This window comes from Chrysemys picta, chromosome 18 (genome assembly GCF_011386835.1).
Source record: "Chrysemys picta bellii isolate R12L10 chromosome 18, ASM1138683v2, whole genome shotgun sequence".
In the NCBI taxonomy this organism is placed as follows: domain Eukaryota; kingdom Metazoa; phylum Chordata; order Testudines; family Emydidae; genus Chrysemys; species Chrysemys picta.
The window spans coordinates 5,883,298-5,904,810 of NC_088808.1; the positions used below are offsets into that span (position 1 = coordinate 5,883,298).

The window sequence follows — 21,513 nt, forward strand, 5'->3', positions numbered from 1 at the left end:
ACCTTGTTTACTGTTTGAAAAAACTTGCTTTGAGGGGTTCCTCAGAGGAATCCACTTCAAAGGTCAACTGGACTATAAAAAAAGAGGAGCAGAAAACCCCAAAGAATCTCTCTCTCTCTCTCTCTTTCTCTCTCATTCACCTAAGAAGACAAAGGAACTTTGTGGGAGAACCTGACCTGAGAATTTGGTCAGCCAAGTTGCTGGGAACCTGCGGTAAGGATTTTACCTAGAACCAAATCTAGCTTGTTGAGTTTTAGCTACTAGGAAGTGTTTTATCTTTATTTCTCTTGTAACCATTTCTGACTTTAATACTTTATCATAGAATCATAGAATCATAGAATATCAGAGTTGGAAGGGACCTCAAGAGGTCATCTAGTCCAACCCCCTGCTCAAAGCAGGACCAATTCCCAGCTAAATCATCCCAGCCAGGGCTTTGTCAAGCCGGGCCTTAAAAACCTCCAAGGAAGGAGACTCCACCACCTCCCTAGGTAACGCATTCCAGTGTTTCACCACCCTCCTAGTGAAATAGTTTTTCCTGATATCCAACCTGGACCTCCCCCACTGCAACTTGAGACCATTGCTCCTTGTTCTGTCATCTGCCACCACTGAGAACAGCCGAGCTCCATCCTCTTTGGAACCCCCCTTCAGGTAGTTGAAGGCTGCTATCAAATCCCCCCTCATTCTTCTCTTCTGGAGACTAAACAATCCCAGTTCCCTCAGCCTCTCCTCATAAGTCATGTGCTCCAGACCCCTAATCATTTTTGTTGCCCTCCGCTGGACTCTTTCCAATTTTTCCACATCCTTCTTGTAGTGTGGGGCCCAAAACTGGACACAGTATTCCAGATGAGGCCTCACCAATATCGAATAAAGGGGAACGATCACGTCCCTCGATCTGCTGGCAATGCCCCTACTTATACAGCCCAAAATGCCGTTAGCCTTCTTGGCAACAAGAGCACACTGTTGACTCATATCCAGCTTCTCGTCCACTGTGACCCCTAGGTCCTTTTCTGCAGAACTGCTACCTAGCCATTCGGTCCCTAGTCTGTAGCAGTGCATGGGATTCTTCCGTCCTAAGTGCAGGACTCTGCACTTGTCCTTGTTGAACCTCATCAGGTTTTTTTCGGCCCAATCTTCTAATTTGTCTTCTAATTTTTATACTCACTTAAAACCTCTCTCTTTGTAGTTAAATAAACTTTTTTTAATCTAAACTATTTCAGTGCAGTGTTTAAAATGAATGGTTTGGTAACTCCAGTTAAAGTAGCCAACTGTTCAATATTGACTCTTTACAAAGGCAAGAGACATTTAATATCTGAACTGTCCAAGAGAGGGCTGGCCAGTGCAGAACACACATTTTGGGGAAATTTGGGAGGGTGTTGGGGTGACCCTTCCAGGGGTGCTAGAACTAAGGGTGGTGGGGTGCTGCAGCACCCCGTGGTTTCCATCATATACAGGGTTTACAGTTTGGTTCAATGGTTTCAGTGGTTTCAGCACGCCAACTATACACATTGTTCCAACACCCCTGCACCCTGCAAGTAATAACCCAAACTGGTGGAAGCCAGAGTGTGGCCCGTGTGTTGCTGACGGGCTGCTGGGGACAGAGTTGCTGGACCAGGACTGCAGCCACACACAGACCCTCAGGGTATGACTGTTTGTGAGCTATGCGCGGCACCCAAGGTTACAGGGCACTGGTGACAACCCCTCACTGCTCTGGATTGCGCCCCGGAATGTGACAGTACATCACACCTCTTCACTGTGGAATTGTAAAGTTCATATTAGAACCAGGTTCCTGGGGAATCTCAATTTTGTACAAAGCCATAATTTACAGAAGGGTTTTACACTAAAAAAAAATGTTAAAAGCTACATCATAGCTTCCTGGAGTGTTAAAGGACAGAGACAAAAATAAGGGCCTGTCAATTGATGAAACCTCATTTAGAAACAGTATATCAATATTTGATTGACAATAAAAAATAAAAGCTATACAACCTGTGGTTTTTAATTGCTTAAAAGGACAAAGATTAAATAAGGGATCGTCAATATATAAACTACTCACCCACGGAGAAGTTTTGCAATAAAAAATAAAAGTTTAAAAAGACAAACTATACTTTTTGACTGCATGAAAGTGAGAGATAACGGCTTGCAGCCGCTGACGCTATTATCTGAAGAAACAAGCCCCTTAGCCTCCTTTTTTCCTAAGACCGCCATCTCTTGCAGAATCTTCAGTGAAAGAATTTTTAATTGTAGGATTAAAATTAAATAAAGTGAGAATTGTAACTAACTGTATAAAAACTTTACTATTCCAGGCTCTTAAAAACAACAGAAGCATCATTTTACATTGGATCTATACATTACCCTACAGACACCAGGGCCGCCCAGGGGGAGAGGTGGGCAAGTGGGGCAATTTGCCCCAGGCCCCAGGCCCAGCAGGGGCCCCCACGAGAATGTTGGAGGCTCCCCCCACCCGCCTCCGCCTTTCCCCATCACCCGGCGCCTCAGCACGCCACGCCCAGGAGTGGCCCCAGACAGTGCTGCAGCCGCGTGGTCTGAGCTCCTCCCGCTCAGAGCCGCGTGGTAAGGGGGCAGGGCTCCGAGCTCTGGGCCGAGCAGCGGGAGCTCAGGTCCCGTGGAGCCACGCCGCTGCAGCGCTGTCCAGGGCCGCTCCTGGACGCGGCGCGCTGAGGCTCCGGAAGAGGGGGGAGGCGAGAGTAAGCAGCATGGTAAGCCCCTCTGAGCTGGAAACCCCCCTGACTCCCCCCACAGCCCTGACCCCCAGCTCCGAGTCCAGACCCTCTGAGCCGGACACCCCCCTGATCCCCCCCACAGCCCTGACCCCCAGCTCTGAGCCCAGCCCCTTTGAGCCGGGCACCCTCCTGACCCCCCCCCCCACAGCCCTGAATCCCAGCTCTGAGCCCAGCCCCTTTGAGCCGGACCCCCACCCCTGACCCCCCCACAGCCCTGACCCCCAGCTCTGCGCCCAGCCCCTCTGAGCCGACACCCCCCAACCCCATCCCCCCACAGCCCATCCCCCCAGCTCTGAGCCCAGCCCCTCTGATCCAGACACCCCCCTGACACCATCCCCCCACAGCCCTGACCCCCAGCTCTGCGCCCAGCTCCTCTGAGCCAACACCCCCCAACCCCATCCCCCCACAGCCCATCCCCCCAGCTCTGAGCCCAGCCCCTCTGATCCAGACACCCCCCTGACCCCATCCCCCCACAGCTCTGACCCCGAGCTCCGAGCCCAGCCTCTGTGAGCCGGGCACCCCCCAACCCAGAGCCCAGCTCCCCACCTGGGCAACAGCAGCGACAGCCCATTGGCACCAACCATCACCCAGCAACAGCCCATTATGTAATTGCAAATGTAGACATACCATTAAAGCATTTAATGTTTTCAAATGCTGGATTTAGTGTATTTTCAAATGATTAAAAATTAATTTTTGAATGTATCTCACTGGTTATTTTTTACATTTCCAAATACATGTTACTATAGTATTGCAATTTTTTTTTTATGGAAGTGTTGGTGTCATTAGGCCTAACCCTAGGTAACTCGGGAGAGTGGAAGGCCACTAAGTGTCAATGAAGCCTTCCTGCACTAGGCCTAAGTGAACCAAACTTCTTCCATGTTTAAACTCTAACCAGCCTCAAAAGCCAGGTGCAATTGGAATATGTAAGCAACCAGTTATCTGTGTGCAACCCCCTGCTCAAGCAGTAATAATGAGGCCTGCATGTTTCTGGCTGAAGGGAAAAAGGACAAGAGAACAGTTTAAAGAAGTTACTAACAAGCTAGGCTTATAGCTGACAAGAATGACTTAACTGCTTAAATGTAATCGTTATTTGCTTAGTAACTGTTACCAGGGAAGGGAGGGGTAGAAGGGGAGGAAGGGAGGGGAAGGGGGGGGGTGAGGCTTAACTGCAAAATGTATAAAAGCAGAAAAACTGTTCCTGTTAGTGTGCTTGATTTGAGACTTGCCAGTCTCCTTGCACCGCTTTGGGATCCCAAATAAACTTTGTTTGCTTCTTCACCCCTGGTGTGTTTATGGTGCGAAGCACACCGGCAACGAACCCCGCTGTTGCTGTCCTCGGGCCCTCTGTGCCAGCAACAGAAGGGGCCCCCGAAATTGCTTTGCCCCAGGCCTCCTGAATCCTCCGGGTGGCCCTGACAGAGACTAAGCACAGGCAATTGCTAAGTTGACATCTTTTCCATAATTAAATAATTATCATTTTGCAGTGAGACAGGTGCTTGTTACACTTCCAGTTTAGCAAAGGTTTGCCTAAATGAATTGCCTAGCATGCAAAAACACCCCAAGCAAACAAAAACACTGGAAATAGAGTTCACATGTATATCATTTGTGAAGTGTGGACAAAATTTTAGATTCCTGGTGACAGTATACAATCCCTACCATTTACAGAGGGGCTTTACAATAATAAAATATTAAGATTTTTTGGCTGTTTAAAGGACAGAGAAGAGAATGCTTGCATATTCCTCCCACCCTCCTAGACTTTTCCCCCCTGGTGTTTTAGCTTTTATCTGAAGAAGCAGGACCCACCCTTCAAAAGGAGCATGTATGTAGCTTTCCTCATTTACCAAACCTAGTTACTCAAAGGGCAGGTCTTCACTACGGGGGGGGGGAGGGGGGTCGATTTAAGATACGCAAATTCAGCTACGTGAATAGCGTATGTAGGGATATAAAAGAAGGTACTAACAGTGATTCCCCCAAGTGACAGTGACCCCCTCATAATTTGTCCCCCACACTTTAAAATCCAACAGTTTCACCAAGTACAAAAATCTCTTGGGTCTTCTGTTAAAACTTGTAAGCTACTGTCTGTAGAAACCATTGATTATATCTGTCCTGTGAAAGATACTTTACTACTATGTAAAACTTACAAACAAGTTCACTGACTTTGTTCTTGAAGTAATTGATACAAGGTAAACAAACACTATAAGCCGTTAAGTAACTTTCACTTCATTCAAAGGCTCCTAGGACAGACCCCCACCCTCTGTAATTAAAGGGCCGGGAGTCTCAAATGAATTAGCACACACTCTGAAAGTGGTGGAGACAGTAAATTAAAATATGGTTAAGGTATGGAATGTATGCTGATGAATGCTTGATATACATGGATGGTTAGGGAGGTGCCAGCCTAGAAAGGGAGTATCCATCGGCCGAAGAATGTGTCAAGTGGATAACCAGAAAACCCCCCGGAGGGTAAACTGGGATCCACCCCATCACCTGGAAGGATGAGAAACACAAACTTTGGACCGTGTGGAGCCACCAGGAATGTGCCACTTTGGACAGGAATGTGCCATCTGCTGATTGAGTCAGCAACAGCAGGATGAAACAGCTCCCATAGACTAACATAGGAACTAATCCCTATAAGAATGGACTCTAAAGACTGATGACTTTGAGTCTCTGGTTCTGCTGCCAACCTCCAGGAGCATCAGGTGCACCTGACACGGACTCGGCTCCATCCTCATGACCAAGATACCTGGCCAGTAACTTGGCATGAGCAACTTCTAAGCTGGTAACTATAACACCTATACAGAACTTGAATGAATAATTGTGTGAATGAATATCTCTCTCTCTCTCTCTCTCTGTGTGTGTATAAGAAATAAGTAGTCAAACAACGTTGTTTACTTTTATCTTTTGCTTTATCAATATATTTACAATAAATGTGGCATCTTTGCCTTATCCCTCTTAATAAGATCCTGCTGGTTTTTATTCTATTGGTATAACACGTAGCTGAATTCGACCTATCGGAGCCGACTTACCCCGCTGTGAGGACGGTGGCAAAATCGACCTCCGTGGCTCCCCGTCGACAGCGCTTACTCCCACCTCCGCTGGTGGAGTAAGAGCGTCGATTCGGGGATCGATTGTCGCGTCCCGACGAGACGCGATAATTCGATCCCCAAGAGATCGATTTCTACCCGCCGATTCAGGCGGGTAGTGTAGACCTAGCCAAAGACATGTATTTCTTCACAGCCTTTTCTGTTTATTGCTAATTATCACCGATTATCTTAAGTTGCTCTTACATTTTGTAAAGTTTTTGAAGGACAAATACATTTTAAAAAATGTAAAGCACAGGATGCACAGAGACGCAGCACCACTCACCCCTATCCTTGACCCTACTTCCCAAAACAATTACACATATATTGAAGCCAACTTGTACGCACGTTTATAGATAAACCACTGTAGGCGTACATTTAAATTAGTTTTATATTATTTTGTAGATAAGTCACCTGCTCTCACACTCACACATCCATACTTGTTTATTCAGCATTAATCTACACAAACTACACACACCCTAACTTAAAGGAAATCTAATGGTGTAACTTTGTTTAATACGCCCACGTATGAGACAAAATGCAGGACTAGTTTAAACTATTCTACGTACAAACAGTGGATAACACTTTCTACTACTACTTTTTCCACAAACTATCCCCTTTTCGTGAAGGTAAAGCTGTATCTTTCAGTGCTTAAGGTATGCGATGTAGCATAATTACATTGATTAAACAAGGATTTAATAAATAAAATAAAAGCAGGAATGGAGTGTTAGGGAAAACTATATTTTAGTATTTGAGAGGCAGTAGATGCAAATAAAATGGTCTTAAAATACAAAGTACTGTATTTTCTGGCGTATAAGACTACTTTTTAACCCAGGAAAATCTTCTCAAAAGTCGGGGGTCGTCTTATACGCCGGGTGTCGTCTTATAGGGCGGGTGCTGAAACTTCCGAGCCGGACTGGAGAATCTGCGGTCGCCGCATATGGTGGGGGGAGCTCAAAAACGGCCGCGGCCACATCCCCGCCCGATGACGAGGTGAGGGGGCGCCTCACCGGGAAGGTGTAAGTGAAGGGCGGAGCAAGCTGCAGGCGTCCGGGACGCCCGGGGTATGGAAAAAAGAGAGAGAGCGGCGCTGTGCCCAGAAAAACACGCCTCTTTCACCCGGCTGGCCCGCCCTTGTATCCTATTACCGTACCTCCTTCTCTGCCTCTCAGATCTCGCTCCTGAGGACTGCAGTGAAGCGGCGCAGGCGCGCATGTGCGAGATCTGAGAGGCAGAGAAGGAGGTAATAGGATACAAGGGCGGGCCAGACGGGTGAAAGAGGCGTGTTTGCGCTACCGCTCTGATAGTCTTGGAGACAGGGAGGGCTGGGCAGACAGGGAGAGCTGACCAATCCAAGCAGGCTTTGTATACAACAACCAGCCAATCGCCGGTAAGGTACATCGCTTGCCGTGATTGGCTGGTTGTTGTATACTGGGTACCACATACAGTACAGCACCAGTATCTGTACCTGTTCATACAGTATAGCACCAGTACATACAGTACAGTATACAAATGTCCAACAGTCAAAACCCCATCATGGCTCCACCAGCAAGAAGAAAGAAATATGAAGCCAGTTTCAAACTTAAAGTTGTAAACTTTGCCATGGAACATAATAACTGCGCTGCTGCAAGACAATATGGAGTAACAGAAAAGATGGTTCAGGACTGGAAAGCAAATGAAAAAGCATTAAAGAGTATGCCAAGGGGTAAGTGTGCATTAAGAAGAGGCACTCCACATTGGCCAGAACTCGAAAAACATGTAGCAGACATGGTGAATGAGCATCGCCAAAACGGTTATGTAGTGACACGAAATAAAATACATTTGTTTGCACTTCAGTGGGCCAAATCTAACCCAGATCACAGCAACAGATTTAAGGCCACTGTATCCTGGTGTACTAGATTCATGGGAAGGCATAATATGGTACTGAGGCAAAAGATGAAAATTGCTCCAAAATTACCTGCAGATCTTGATAGCAAAGTAAATAGTTTCCATCGATACGTAATACAACAGCGCACTAAACATGGCTATGCGTTAAGTAGTATTGGAAATATGGATGAAACTCCAATGAATTTTGATATGGTTGGAAATAAAACTGTCCATCAAAAAGGTGAAAAAACAATTTTAATTAAAACAACAGGACATGAGAAGTCCAGTTTTACAGTGGTACTAGGATGCACAGCTGATGGCGCCAAACTGAGACCAATGATTATTTTTAAAAGAAAAACAATGCCGAAATTCAAGTTCCCTGTTGGTTGTTTTGTACATGTGAATGAAAAAGGCTGGAGGGATGAAGAAGGGGTAAAGCTATGGCTTGATAATGTATGGAGCAGGCGACCAGGTGGACTTATTCAAAAATGTAGTCTACTGGTGTGGGATATGTTCAGGGCTCATTTAACTCCCAGCACCAAGCAAATGCTTGCAAGACTAAACACAGATGCGGCAGTTATTCCTGCAGGATTGACATCGTTGGTACAGCCACTGGATGTGTGCCTAAACAAGCCATTTAAAGATCGCATTCAAGAACAGTGGAATGAATGGATGGTTAGCGGTGAAAAGTCATTCACAAAAGGAGGAAACATGCGTGCTCCACAGTTGGATGTTTTGTGCAAGTTTGTCATAAAAGCCTGGAATGATATTGATGCAGAAACAGTAATCAAGTCTTTCAAGAAGTGTGGCATATCAAATTCATTAGATGGTATGGAGGACGACTACTTGTGGCAAGATGAAGAGGAAGCCGAAGCTGAGACCACACCATCTGATATGGAATTCGATCCATACGATGACTGCCTTACAAATGTATCACAAGATGTCATTGATGTACTTATGATATCAGATGACGAACAGGAGGATTTTGAAGGCTTTTAAAGGGAAACTGTCACGCCAGCAAAACCTGTAAAAATACCGTAGCTTGCAGTTATGATGGGCGTTGCTAACTCGCCAGGGACTTGCCCGGCACTTGCTCTCTCTCTCTTGTTTGTTATCTTCCTCCTATCATCATCAGTTCCAGTTTGGTTGACAGCTTAGAAAACAAACAGCATGGCAGCTCCCATGGGTTTATTGTCTTATCCTTCCTTTAGCTTTAGAGTGAATTAGGAAAAGTTTAATCCACTTGCACTGTTTTATGTTTACATGTTTGATGACAAACAGCCTTATGTTTATAAGTGACAGTTTTCCTGCTAAGTACCTGCATGTCATAAGCATTTGAATTAAAATTACCATATTGAAATCAAATCTGATGTTTTTTTTTTATTTTTTTTTTTGGTGTGCGTTGGAAGAGGGGTAGTCTTATACGGCGAGTATATCCCAAACTCTATATTTTAACTGGAAAAGTTGGGGGTCGTCTTATACGCCCAGTCGTCTTATACGCCGGAAAATACGGTATCTTAAATGCTTTAGCAATAAATATTTTGTATTATTAACATATTTGGCATATTTAGCAAAATAAAATAAAGAAGTTAAAAATCATGAAACACTTTCATTCATTCACACACACAGAATGACCCACACTTGTAAAGGTAACATGACAAAACAGAGCATGAGAATACGAGTTGGTCTGGATTTTTAGGGACATTTTAACAAATGTTTCAAATCTTTTTTAGCGAAACAGTTTTGTATTTGTTCTTTGTTAGCTGTCATGCATGGGCAGGAGTAAATGTGTGTCCTACAGAAAATCTCCCCAAACTCCTGAAGCACTAGGTTACTCCTTTTTCCAATTTTTCTAATCACTCTTTACAGGGAGGTCAGAAATAGCATATAAGATTGGCAAAGGGGTTAGGAGGAGAAGTAGTATATGTACAGGGAAAAGCCACAAGACAGTTCATTTCTGACTGAGATGACAAGCACTGTAACAATCAAAATCCTTGTTTTTACAGCCTTTAGTGAGATATTGTAGAATTGCCGCAAAAGCAACGAGAACTTTTCTTTGTTAGACTACCCAAGACATCCACTGGACCTTAAATTAAGAGCTGAGACTAAACATGAAATTTAAAAAGAATGATGGGGGGAGGGGGCAGGGAGAATGCAAGTCACGGGCTATCCTGCACAGCCACACTGGTGCAAAAGTTCAAGCCCAAACTTTTTTTTTTTAAAACAATAAAAATCCCTGTGATATAATCAAAATGCTTCACCATTTTGTAGCAATATTTTATAGAGCTACCTGCAAAACATTTTCCCCGTTTTATTTACCATCACATTGACGAGGCCCGAATGAATTAATTTTCCTGCCCTTATACAAATCTCTGCTTTGTAGAGTGCCTTTAAAACTGTAAACTTTGTCTCCACTTCTCACACACATTTTGGTTTTGTCTTAACCAAAGAGGAAGAGGTCTAGTGAAATAACACTTACAATACAACATTTAAAAGGTTACAAAGATGGCACACAGGTCTCTTCAGAGGTTCAGCATTTGTAAATTGTGCAGAAAGTGCTCTCAGTTGAGGATTTTACAATAATAAATAAATACAATGTAAAAGGCAAACGTCATAGCTTGGTGACTGCGTGAAGTCAGAAATAAGGTTGTAGCCTCTGATACTGTTATCAGAAGAAACAACCCCAAGCCTACGTGCTCCTCCCTTGACTTGTTTTTAAGTCTAAAACTGCCATATTCTTCTCCTAAACAGGCTGGTTTTCAATCACATTAAATAAACTCTCCACGTTTTTAGAGGAGCGTTCATAACTGACTGAAATCTTTTTTTAGTGAAACAGTTTTTTATCTAGTCTTGGTTCATTGTTACTGGTGAGCATGGACAAGTGTTTGTCATACTGAAACTCTCCCCAGCTTCAGGAGACATTGTCTCGCTTATCACGTTTTGAATGGGTTATCGGAACTAGTAAATAAATGACAGTAACAAAACCAGTGGGTAGATTGCGTGCATGGTGATATCTTGGAACAGCAATTGCAAATTTTTGTTGTTGATCATCACATTCCAGGGGCCCTAAAGAATTATTTGTTCTGTTCTTATGACATTTTACTTTTACACAAGCAGTAACCCCAGATACTTTACAGTGTTAAATAATACAAGAGGGTAGAGGAGAGACCTGAGAAATGACTGAAAACAGAGGCATTATGATGACTAAATGCCTTAATGCAGAGGGACCAGGGGGAAATTAAAAGGCACAGCTGAAGCGGAAGAGGGTATGATTTAAGAGGAGATTTGAAGAAAAGAGAGTTAAATGGTTCAGGGGAACTTTGCAATGGCCCAAATACTCTACCACCATATCAATACCACACACACAAGCACATGGGGCCCTTGTCAAAGGAACAGGCCCTATGCCATTTGTTTTTGACAAACTGTAACATACCAACATAAAAATAATACAAATCTAAGTGTGCAGTCCTACCTCCTTCCCTTTTGATAACTGTCCCAAGTCTACTATGACCCAGAAAGGGGTTCTTCTTTATGTAAGGAGGGAAACCAATGCACTTTTGAAGCATTGTCCTGAAACTATTGGCAGAAACAGTAATGCACAATTGTTGAATAATAGAGGATGCATCATTTGAACAGGCTTATTGGTTAAAGATGCGAGCACCTAAAAGTCCCTTGAACCAGACCTCAGCACCACCCACTATCAAGATGCTCATGAAGAGATGTTATATGGGCAATGTGGGAATGGAAGAAACAACTCAGCCACTGACACAGCATTTGAGATAGAGGAACCGTGTCATGGGACAACAGGGATAACAGCTGATGAATGTGATCACAAGGATCACAGTGCGGAGGGCGAGAACAAGGCCAAACCGCTGACCCGAGTTTTGTTTGAAACTCCAGCCCCTGACGAGGACACCCCAAGAGGTTCACATGGAAGGTTGTACAGAAACAAATCACAGGTACGTTGTATGTAAGAATGTAGGCTTAAAAAAACCAAAACAAACAAACCATGAGCTGAAGAGACTTCTTGACACACATAGTAAAAAGGTTTTAAAAGCACATTATAAAAAAGTATGATGATGTCTTATGTATATTTCTTATTTTAAATTATTCAGTAACTGAGTGATGGCTCTTCAGATATCTAGGAGAACCTGGACACCAACAGCCTAAAGGAAAAAATGAAGTGGGCCCAATTTGCTTTTCCCAGACCCAAAACCAGATGCCCAACAGGCTGCTGGAAGAGAAAGGAACATGTACCATCTAACCTGGAGCAAGCAATTTGGTATTGAGCTGGTGCTAGTCCATAACCCCAAATCCGGTGTGCACTCAACTGTACAAGCTGCCATGCACGGAATCACCAACTGCTGTGTGAGAGAGAAGCAATCGCCCAGGTTATGTCATGGATGCCCTTGGCCAGAGCAGCCATGGGTGTGTGAACTGGACTGTAGAAGCTGCAAACTCATAAAATCAAACAGATCTGTATTAATTTATGCACAGAGAGTGTTTTAAATGTTATCACACTGCAGTGCCTGTTTCTCCCAGGAACATTTAGCTTAGGAGAAAGATGTGGAGAAGGTGGCAGCTTTAGATTAAAAAAAAAAAACACATCAGGAAAGGAGGAGGAGGTGGTGTGGGCTGGGGGCTGTTTCTTCCAATAAGCGTCAGAGGCCACAGCCTTATCTCTGACCTTCACGCAGTCACAAAGCTATGGTTTGTGTCTTAAAATTTTCTTTATTTTTTGTTTAAAACTCTCAATTGAAGGGCTTTATACTGTATCCTGGAATCGAAAGGTTTCTGTACAATTTACAAGTGATGAACCTATTAAGAGGTCTATGTCCCATCTTGGTAAACTTTAGAGAAGTTTTTGTATGTGGCAGTCTAAAAAGTGAACAGACGGTTGGGAATCATTAGGAAAAGGATAGATAATAAGACAGAAAATATATTGCCTCTATATGAATTCATGGTACGCCCACATCTTGAATACTATGTGCAGACCTGGTTGCTTCATCTCAAAAAAAGATATATTGGAAAAGGTACAGAAAAGGGCAACAAAAAATGATGAAGGGTGTGGAACAGCTTCTGTGTGAGGAGAGATTAATGAGACTGGGACTTTAAGGCTTGGAAAAGAGACAACTAAGAGGGGATAGAATAGAAGTCTATAAAATCATGACTGGTGTGGAGAAAGTGAATCATTATCATCATCATGATGTTCCCGTTACGCCTCTGGCGTTTAGGGGCGTGACGAAGCTCCTCCACTCCTGTGTGTTTCTGGCAAGTTTTTAAATGGTTCCCCAGCTGTGCCCCAGGTTTTTCAGCTCGGGTTCCACAGCTCTTCGCCATGTTGCTTTCGGGCAGCCTTGTTTTCACTTGCCTTCAGGTGTCCATCTTAGTGCTACTCTGGTGATTGAATCAGTTTCCATCCGAAGCACATGACTGATCCATCTCCAACGCCTCCTGGCAACAATGGCTCTCAGATCCTCTTGGCTGCACCGTGTCAACAGATCTTGGTTTGAGATTGTTCTGGGCCAAAAAGATACGGAGTATTTTTCTGAGACAGGTTGTATGGAATGAAGACAGTTTGGACATGTCAGTCTTTCTCATTCCCCAGCATTCTGCGCTATAAAGTAGTGTTGAAAGTACGCAGCTCTGATAAATCTAGAGTTTGGTTTTGGTGTTGTGAAAGCGAATAAAGAAGTGTTATTTAAACTCCTTCGCAAGACACAAGAATTAGGGGTCACCAAATGAAATTAATAGGCAGCAGGTTTAAAACAAACAAAAGGAAGTATTTCTTCAAACTCAACCTGTGGAACTCCTTGCCAGAGGATGTTGAGAAGACCAAGACAATAACATGGTTAAAAAAAGAACTAGATAAGTTAATGGAGGATAGGTCTATCAATGGTTATTAGCCAGGATGGGCAGGGATGCAAAACCAAAACCATTTCGGCAAAACTTTAAAAACAAGCTAACATTTTTTAAAAAAAAGATTGGGCTAGCAGATCTTGTAAGCATCTCAATGTAATTTTTTATTTCATTAGCCCTCTTCTCTTTGGTAAAGACAAAACAAAAATGTTTGTGAGAGGTGAAGACAGAGGTTACAGTTTTGAAGGCACTCAACAATGTTGAGTTTTAAATAAGGGCAGAAAAAATAGTTTATTGGGGCTTCGTCGACGTGATGATAAATAGAATGGGGAAAGGTATTTGTTTTGCAGATAGCAATACTTTATAGAGCTACAGAAGTAAAGCTGGTGATGCATTTTGATTATATCACAGGGATTGTAATCATAGAACAAAAATTGGGCTTGAAGTTTTGCACCAGTGTGGCTGCACAGGATAGCCAGTGGCTTTGCACCCCTCCCCCCTTATTCTTTTTAAGTGTCATGTTTAGTCTCTGCTATTCTCTTAAGGGCCAATGGGTGTGTGGGGGGGCGGGTCCTAACAAACACGAGTTAGTGTTGCTTTTGAGGTAATTCTGCAAAATCCCACTAAGGCTGCAAAAACTAGGATTTTGGTTACATTACAGTGCTTGTCATCTCCATCAGATGTGACCCGCCTTGTTGTTTTTTTCCTGTATGTATACTCCTTCCGCCTAACCCCTTTGTCAGTGTTATGTGCTGTTTCTGAACCCTGGTGAAAAGCGTTTAAAAAATTTGGGAAAAGAGGTAACAATGGCTCAGGAGTTCGGGGAGAGTTTCTGCAGGACACACATTTAACTCCTGCTCAACCATGACAATTAACAAAGCACGGATACAAAACTGTTCCAATACAAAAAGATTTCAAACATTTGTTAAAATGTCCCTAAAAATCCAGACCAACTTTTATTCCCATGCTCTGTTTTGTCATGTTACCTTTAAAAGTCTGGGTTATTCTGTGTCTGCGTCTCTTAAGTGTTTCATGATTTTTAATTTTGGTATTTTGATAGACTGAGCAAAATTAAGTTAGTAGGGCAAAATATTTACTGCCAAAGCATTTAAGATACAAACAAAATGTTCTTAAAATACAATGTATCGCCTGCCTCTCAAATACTAAAATAAAGTTTCCCTAATACTCCATTCCTGCGTTCATATTATTTATTAAATCCATGTTCAATCAATTTAATCACTTTACATTCCAGACCTTAAACACTGAAAGAATTACAGCTTTTCCTTAGCAAAAAGAGGGACAAGTAGTAAAAACTGTTATCCACTCTTCATACAAAAAATAGTTTAAACTGTTCCTGCAGTTTGTCTCATACATGGGCATATTAGTCAATGTTACATCATTAGATTTCTTTTAAATTAGGCTGTGTGTATTTTGTATACATTTATGCTGAAAAAACATGTGTGAATGTGTGTGTGAGTGGGTGGTGTGTGAGAGAGAGTGATTGGTCTATAAAATTTGAATGTATGCTTAAGGTAGTTTATAAAAATAGAAAACAATTGGGTTTGAATGCGTGCTCAATTGTTATGGGAAAGAGGAAGGAGGAGGTGATTGATGGTGCTGTATGTTTGGTGTGGGGGAGAAATATCATTCTTATCTCTGGTAAAAAGCAAAAATCAACTCTTACATAAAATAGTTTAAACTTGGCTTACATTTTGTCTACATGGGGTGTATTAGCCAATTTTACACCATTAGCTTTTTTTTGTTAGGCTATGTATTTTATATAAAACAATGGTAAAAATATAAAATATGAATGTGCATGTGATTGAGCAAGTAGGTTATCTATAAAATAACATAAGACTAGTTTGAATGTCTGTGTACAGTGGTTTTTCTATAAGCTATATACAAGTTGGCTTCAATGTATGCTTAATTGTTTTGGAAAGGAGGGCCAGGAAGGGGGTGAGTGGTGCTGTGTCTGTTTGTTTTGTGGTTTTCCTTGTTTTTAAAATGTATCCGTCCTTCAAAAACTTTACAAAATGTAAGAGGCCCCAATACAACTTAAGGCAATTTGGAATAAATAGTAAAGGCTATGAAGAAATACACGTCTTTGAGTAAATAGGTTTTGTAAATAAAGAAATCTACATGCATGCTCCTTTGGAAAGGTGGGTCCTGCTTCTTCAGATAAGAACTAAAAAAGGAGAAAAAAGGATGTGGGGGGTGACTATGCAAGCATTCTTCTCTGTCAGACAACCTTAGCTTGTCCTTTAACATTTTATTTTTTATTGCAAAGCCTCTCTGTAAATGCTGGAGGTTTTATACTGTCACCAGGAATCTTAAACTTTGTTCAAACTTTACATGGACTATAGTTCCAGTTTTTTGTTTGCTTGGTTTGGTTTTGTTTTCCTGCATGTTGGGCAATTCATTTAGGCAAATCTTTGCTAAACTTGAGGTGCAACAAAGGCCTGTCTCTCTGTTGCAGAATGATGATTATTCAGGGCATGGCTACACTTGCCGGTGTCGAGCGCTGGGAGTTAAACCCGCCTTTGGAGACCACAGCAGGGAAAGTGCTGCAGTCTGTCCACACTGACAACTGACAGCGCACTGGTGTGGCCACATTTGCGGCACTTGCAGCAGCATTGGGAGCAGTGCATTATGGGCAGCTATCCCAGCATGCAAGTGGCTGCAACGTGCTTTTCAAATGGGGCGATGGGGTGGAGTGTGAGAGGGAGTGTGTTGTGTGTATGTGGGGGGAGAGAGAGTGGGTTTTGGGGGGGCTGAGAGCATGTCAGCATTCTGTCTTGTGAGTTCAGACAGCAGCAGACCCCCCTCTCCCCCCCGCCCGCCTCTCTCTCACAGACAGCATTCACAGTAACGGCTTGCATGCCGGCTGTCAGAAACGGAGCTTTGAAAGGGCATTTCTGCATTCCTACAGGAGTTCAAAACAATGACAAGTGGCCACTTGACTTAAGGGGATTATGGGACGTTTCCGGAGGCCGATCAGTGCGCATTCATCCACACTGACGCCTGGGCGTTGTAGCCAAGGCGCAGAAAACGTTATTCCTCTCGCCGAGGTGGAGAACCAGCATCGCTGTAGCCGCGGAGTCAGAGCGCTCTACATGCCATTCCAGTGCGGACGGGGAGTGAGCTAGTGCGCCCGGGGCTGCTTTAATGCGCTGAACTTGCAAGTGTAGCCAAGCCCTTAATATTAGACCCAACAAATCCTGCCTCTTGGCAGGGGGTTAGACTAGATGACCCTTGCGGCCCTTTCTAACCCTGTGGTTCTATAGTTTTCATTATGGAAATGAAAAACGGAGCAATTTCCTGTTCTTGGTCACTGTAGGCATTGAGGAGTTCTTTAGGTCCCAGGCGTGATACACCGCTCACTTCTCCCTGGCTTTTTTCCTTTCTTGCTGTTTTAAAGAACATTCTTGGTCATCTCCGAAAGGGGTCTGCCCCCTGTAGTATGTAACTAGCTCTGTTATAATGTCTCTCTCTATCAGACCCTGGTGCAATAGTACAATTCCAAAGTTGTTGATTAAGTGCATTAGAATTCATGCTCTCTAAAAATGCATGTTAACACGCCACTTTAGTCCATTGTTACTAAGATTTTGTAAATTATTTAATGACATTTAAATATTCAGTAAATGCATGAGACCATATTTTCTCTACAAATGCATATTCTATATATTAACACTTCTTTATTCCTCTAACCTCGAGGCTTTATTTAAAATGGACTAACTGCATATAAAATATTTTCCTAAAAATGCCTGGTAATTTATATATAAAATAAAACACAGATTTTTTCAATTTAGTGACTTTATTTAGAAATGTACTAACTGTGTTAAAATTATCTGAGGAAAAAATGCCTGTTAACACCTGTTTACTAGACTTTATTTAGAATTGCATTAAATGCAAAAGCATGTGTTTTCCTGTAAAAAGGGAGGAAAGTCAAGAAAGCTATATTTATTCATTTAGTTCTAAGGCACCCAATAATGGTAAGTTAAATAAAAACTTTAAAATAAGGACATTTTTTTTCAAAAAGACTGTCACCAAAAATGCATGTGTCCAAAACTGAGACGTAGGGGCAGGTCATAAGGCAAAAAGGTTCATGGAAACCTGTGATAACATATATGATGAGAAAAAGTATGGCTTTTTTCCTACTCAGGGTCCCTGAAAGCTTAAGACCCAGAAGACAAATTGAGAAAAACCCCAGCTGTATTATTTTTTAAATTGAGCTCATGATTTCTGAGCATCTGGGGCTGGTGACACTGCCATAAACCCAATTGTTACAGAAAAGTGTCATGAGTTTGGACTAAAAAGGCAAAATATGGCATTTGTAGAAGCAAAGACAAGACTGCGTAGTTCCAGTGTGCTGGTGCAGGGCACCACAACACAGCAGCTTAAACTAGGAAGTGGAGAAGGCTCCCTCCTGGGGAATTTACGTAGGCAACATGGGCCTGATCCTAAATCGATTGAAATCAATGGAATGATTCCCATTGACTTTGGAGAGAGCTCTATAATTACAGGTATATATGCCCAGCCCTCTAGAAGCAGCACCTCAACTCTTCTGAATGCAGCTTGGCATCTTGAAAAACTACAGGCCTGACCCCTTGTGGGGGGTTATTAATCTCACCCCCCAAAATCCCACTGCCTGACCCCACGCTGGGGCATCAGCTCAGTGCTGACTGGGGAAAGAGCATTCTCTGCTGAAGCTCACCACCCCTTCCCACAGCTTCCCTGGGGTTTTCTTTGAGGTCTCCCATTTCCGTCCCAGTGCTCATCTAAGATCTCCCACCCACTGCAGGTGCATGCGTATATAACACAGCCCATCAAAGCCAGCTGTAACCGCTCAGACGTTTCTTATTTATAGTAAGAATGCATAAAAATAATATAAATGTAAGTGACTTCATTGTATTTCATCTTCCTCACAGGTTACTGCCTGCTGCAGGCTCTGCCTGGACTGTGTTTCCCTGCAGATCCAAACAGGTCTCTGCACGCAGAGAAAACCTGCCACTTATCTCACCCACAATCCAGCTGTGGGCACTTTCTGGTCCCTGTGTCTCTGGAATCTCAAGGGAATCCCCATGAGTCATGGATGGGAGGAGGGTCTGTGTGTGCCAGCTGTGATGTTTCACTCCATATCTTTATGAAAATATGCTTATGATATGAATAGGACATAACTGAGATGTACTTTATGCAAGATGAGTCTTGCAAGATATCGTTGGAAAGGTTATAATTTACTGAATGTGTTTATCCAAATTGTACGCCTGTCTCATTTTTGTATCTGAAGCTGGGAATATTGACCATGCCTCTGTATTTCAAATGTGCTACGTTGGATGAGGCCAAACAACGTTAGTGGCTTGCAGGAGAAATGCTCACAAGCATAAGGATCACCCCAGGAACTGTGTGCAATAGAGACCTCTCAGCGATAGCATGACACAGTGGGAACTGTTTGACCCAGGCCACCAAGAAAACCTTTCCAGCAAGCGGGGGGAAGATATAAAAGAGGGACAATGATAACGGGGGGCGGGGGGTCCTCACTCTCCCTACAACAACACACCTGAAGACCCCTGAGGAAAAAAGACTGAACTGTGAGAAGTGATGGTCCCAGACTAAAATCTTTAGCCTGTGTAAGAAAACCTGGGAAAGCCAAAGCAACTTGTGCTGTAAGAATCTGCCAGCCTGTTTATCATTCAGAGTGAGAATTGGTTAATTTGTGTTGTACCTTTCTAGTGTGTTAAGCTCAGTCTGCGGCTTTTGTTTATTTACTAAGGTAATCTGCTTTTTCTGTTTGCTCTCTCTTTAACCACTTAACATTCACCTTTTATAGTTAACAAACTTATTTCTTGTTTATAATGAAACCCAGTTTATGCACATTGAGGAAGAGGGTGAATTTTATGAGCTTGCTGTACAGATATTTCTATACAGTGCAAGACAGTATTATTTTGGGTTTGTCTCCCAAAGGGGTGGGCACGTGAGTGCTTGGTGAGTCCTCTCACACAGAGCTGACTTCAGTCTGTGTCTGCAGCGGGGTGTGGCCCGACCTGTGTGTGTGCTGCAAGATGCCAGAGAGCCTAGTTCAGCAAAGCAGGGAGAGGGAACCCAGGCTGGTGGAGCAGGAGAGGCTCAGTTAAACCCCAGCACATCAGTGGCCTCCCGGACTGGGGGTCCAACCTGTCACACCAGCATCTTTTTGGAAAAAGGTGCCAGGATTGTTCTGCTTGATGCACTAAGGAACAATCCGAGCATCAGGAAGACCAGTCACCTGGCTACCCCAGATGCTTCTAAATAGTTGCTAGATCAAGTCCGCTGGGGGCCTATTGGGTTCCAGGGAGGTGGGCAGGCATCTCGACTGGCTTCAGGGGAGGAGCCGTAAACTGCTTAACACCCACATAGTTCTGACTTCACATGGTCAGCATTCACCCCGCTCTCGCAGCAGCTGGGTCGGAGGCGAGGTCACCTGAAGTGGCTGAGGGCGAGAGGGGAGGCTCAGGGACTGGTTATTACTTAGCTTAGACCCCAGAGAGCACGTCAGCTCAACACACACATGTGCACTCATCATCATATGTTCTCCCTAAAGCAGCCGCCAGGCCTAGGTGATGCTGCCAGCGCACACGGCAGGTGGCAGAGCTGACCAGGGGATGCAACTCCTCAGGTTCCTAAATATGCTTCCATTCCACATTGGAACCTTTCAAACATTTTCACAAAAGCTGAATCGTGGGTGTGTGCTGGTGGTCAAGGTCCTGGCCTGTGGGACCTGGTCCCAGTCCCTGCTCTGCCTGACAGAGCAGAGCGTTTCACCCCAGAGCACGCTGAATCAGGCAACATGGCGATTGGAAGCCAGGGCTCCCAAGTCAGGGTCTTAATCACCAGGACACAGAATCCTGCATTTGTGAAAGGCTTCCGAGGATTCCACTGCAGAACGCAAACAAACTCTGAAACCATCAAGCGGAATTGTCATCCCCCAGTTCTGCCCGGCTCTAGTAACCGGGGACTCCTCCTCCATAAGTAGCACTGGTTGTCCAACACGGTCCTCGCAGCATCCATTTCCCCATCAGCCCTACTTCTGTAACATGCAGAGACAGGGCTGAGTGGCAGAGTTTGGATCTCCACCTGATCTCCAAAGTTCGGGTTCAACCCATTATGGTGCCAGCCATGAAATTCAACAGCAGATCCAGATCTGAATTTCTCCCCAGCTCAAGGGAGGTTGATTCAGACCCAGCTCCAACAACGTACAGTGGCAGGGCTTGCAACAGAGCAGAAAAGCTCAGAAGGGCCCAGAGCTAGACAGGGAGGTCCAAGCCTAGAAGATGTGCTAGGGTGGTTGTGATATGACTGTTATTACCCTTACTCCATCGCAGATCCACCACTTTCCCTGAATGGCAGTAAGATGTTAGCTCGGCCCACTCAGATTGTCCCCAGTTGGGCTGTAATGGGAACCTTTCACTCGTAGGCTACAATCCAGGTCAGGCATGGTTTAAAGCTGTTACTACCAGATAGCCGTTTGGTGGCCTGCCTGAAATAATTTGATGGGTCCCCATGGACAAAAAGCATATAACCATGCTGGGATTAGCACTAATTTGCCCTGTTGTTGGCAAGCTCAGCAGAAAGTCAGAAGACTGAAGCTTCTTATGCCTAGAGGTTGGTCCCCCTAAGTTGGCGTGGGAGAAGGTTGTACCACGGCTGCCCATTTTGTACCTGTGCTGTGAATAAACGGAGGACTTCACTCTCCAGAGCTGTCACCTTGTGCAGGGCACATGCCTTCCCTGTACACCATTTGGGACCAGGTGTGGTGCTGCAGGGGTGTGCTGCCTTCATTTCCCCAATCCGGTTGGGAAATTCACCAAGGCTCTTACGTAAGAAGCAGTGCCCCACCCCCTTTTAGGAGCCTTCTTAACCTTCACCCAGGCTTCTTAGCAGGGATGCAAACTCCATTGCAGACTAGCAGTCCCCTGTCCAGCCCTTTGACCCGCAAG

The 21,513-nt window shown here is 44.0% G+C and overlaps 3 long non-coding RNA genes across 4 annotated transcripts in view; 2 read left to right on the top strand and 1 right to left on the bottom strand.

Moving 5' to 3' along the window:
* The window catches only part of LOC135976453 (uncharacterized), a 63,069-nt gene that overhangs the window by 13,805 nt on the left and 27,751 nt on the right, over window positions 1–21,513 (bottom strand). The window contains exon 1 of one of the 2 annotated variants that reach the window (XR_010593565.1): window positions 5,762–9,074. The exons of the other annotated variant lie outside the window; for it this stretch is intronic. This is a non-coding gene — a long non-coding RNA (uncharacterized LOC135976453). Of the gene's footprint in view, window positions 1–5,761; window positions 9,075–21,513 lie in introns of those variants that run through there. 2 annotated transcript variants of the gene reach the window in all.
* On the top strand, window positions 3,149–19,413 carry LOC135976451 (uncharacterized). The gene is made up of 2 exons (XR_010593562.1): window positions 3,149–5,514; window positions 18,469–19,413. It is a non-coding gene; the product is annotated as an uncharacterized LOC135976451 (long non-coding RNA).
* LOC135976452 (uncharacterized) lies at window positions 11,503–12,291 on the top strand. The gene is made up of 2 exons (XR_010593563.1): window positions 11,503–11,640; window positions 11,797–12,291. It is a non-coding gene; the product is annotated as an uncharacterized LOC135976452 (long non-coding RNA).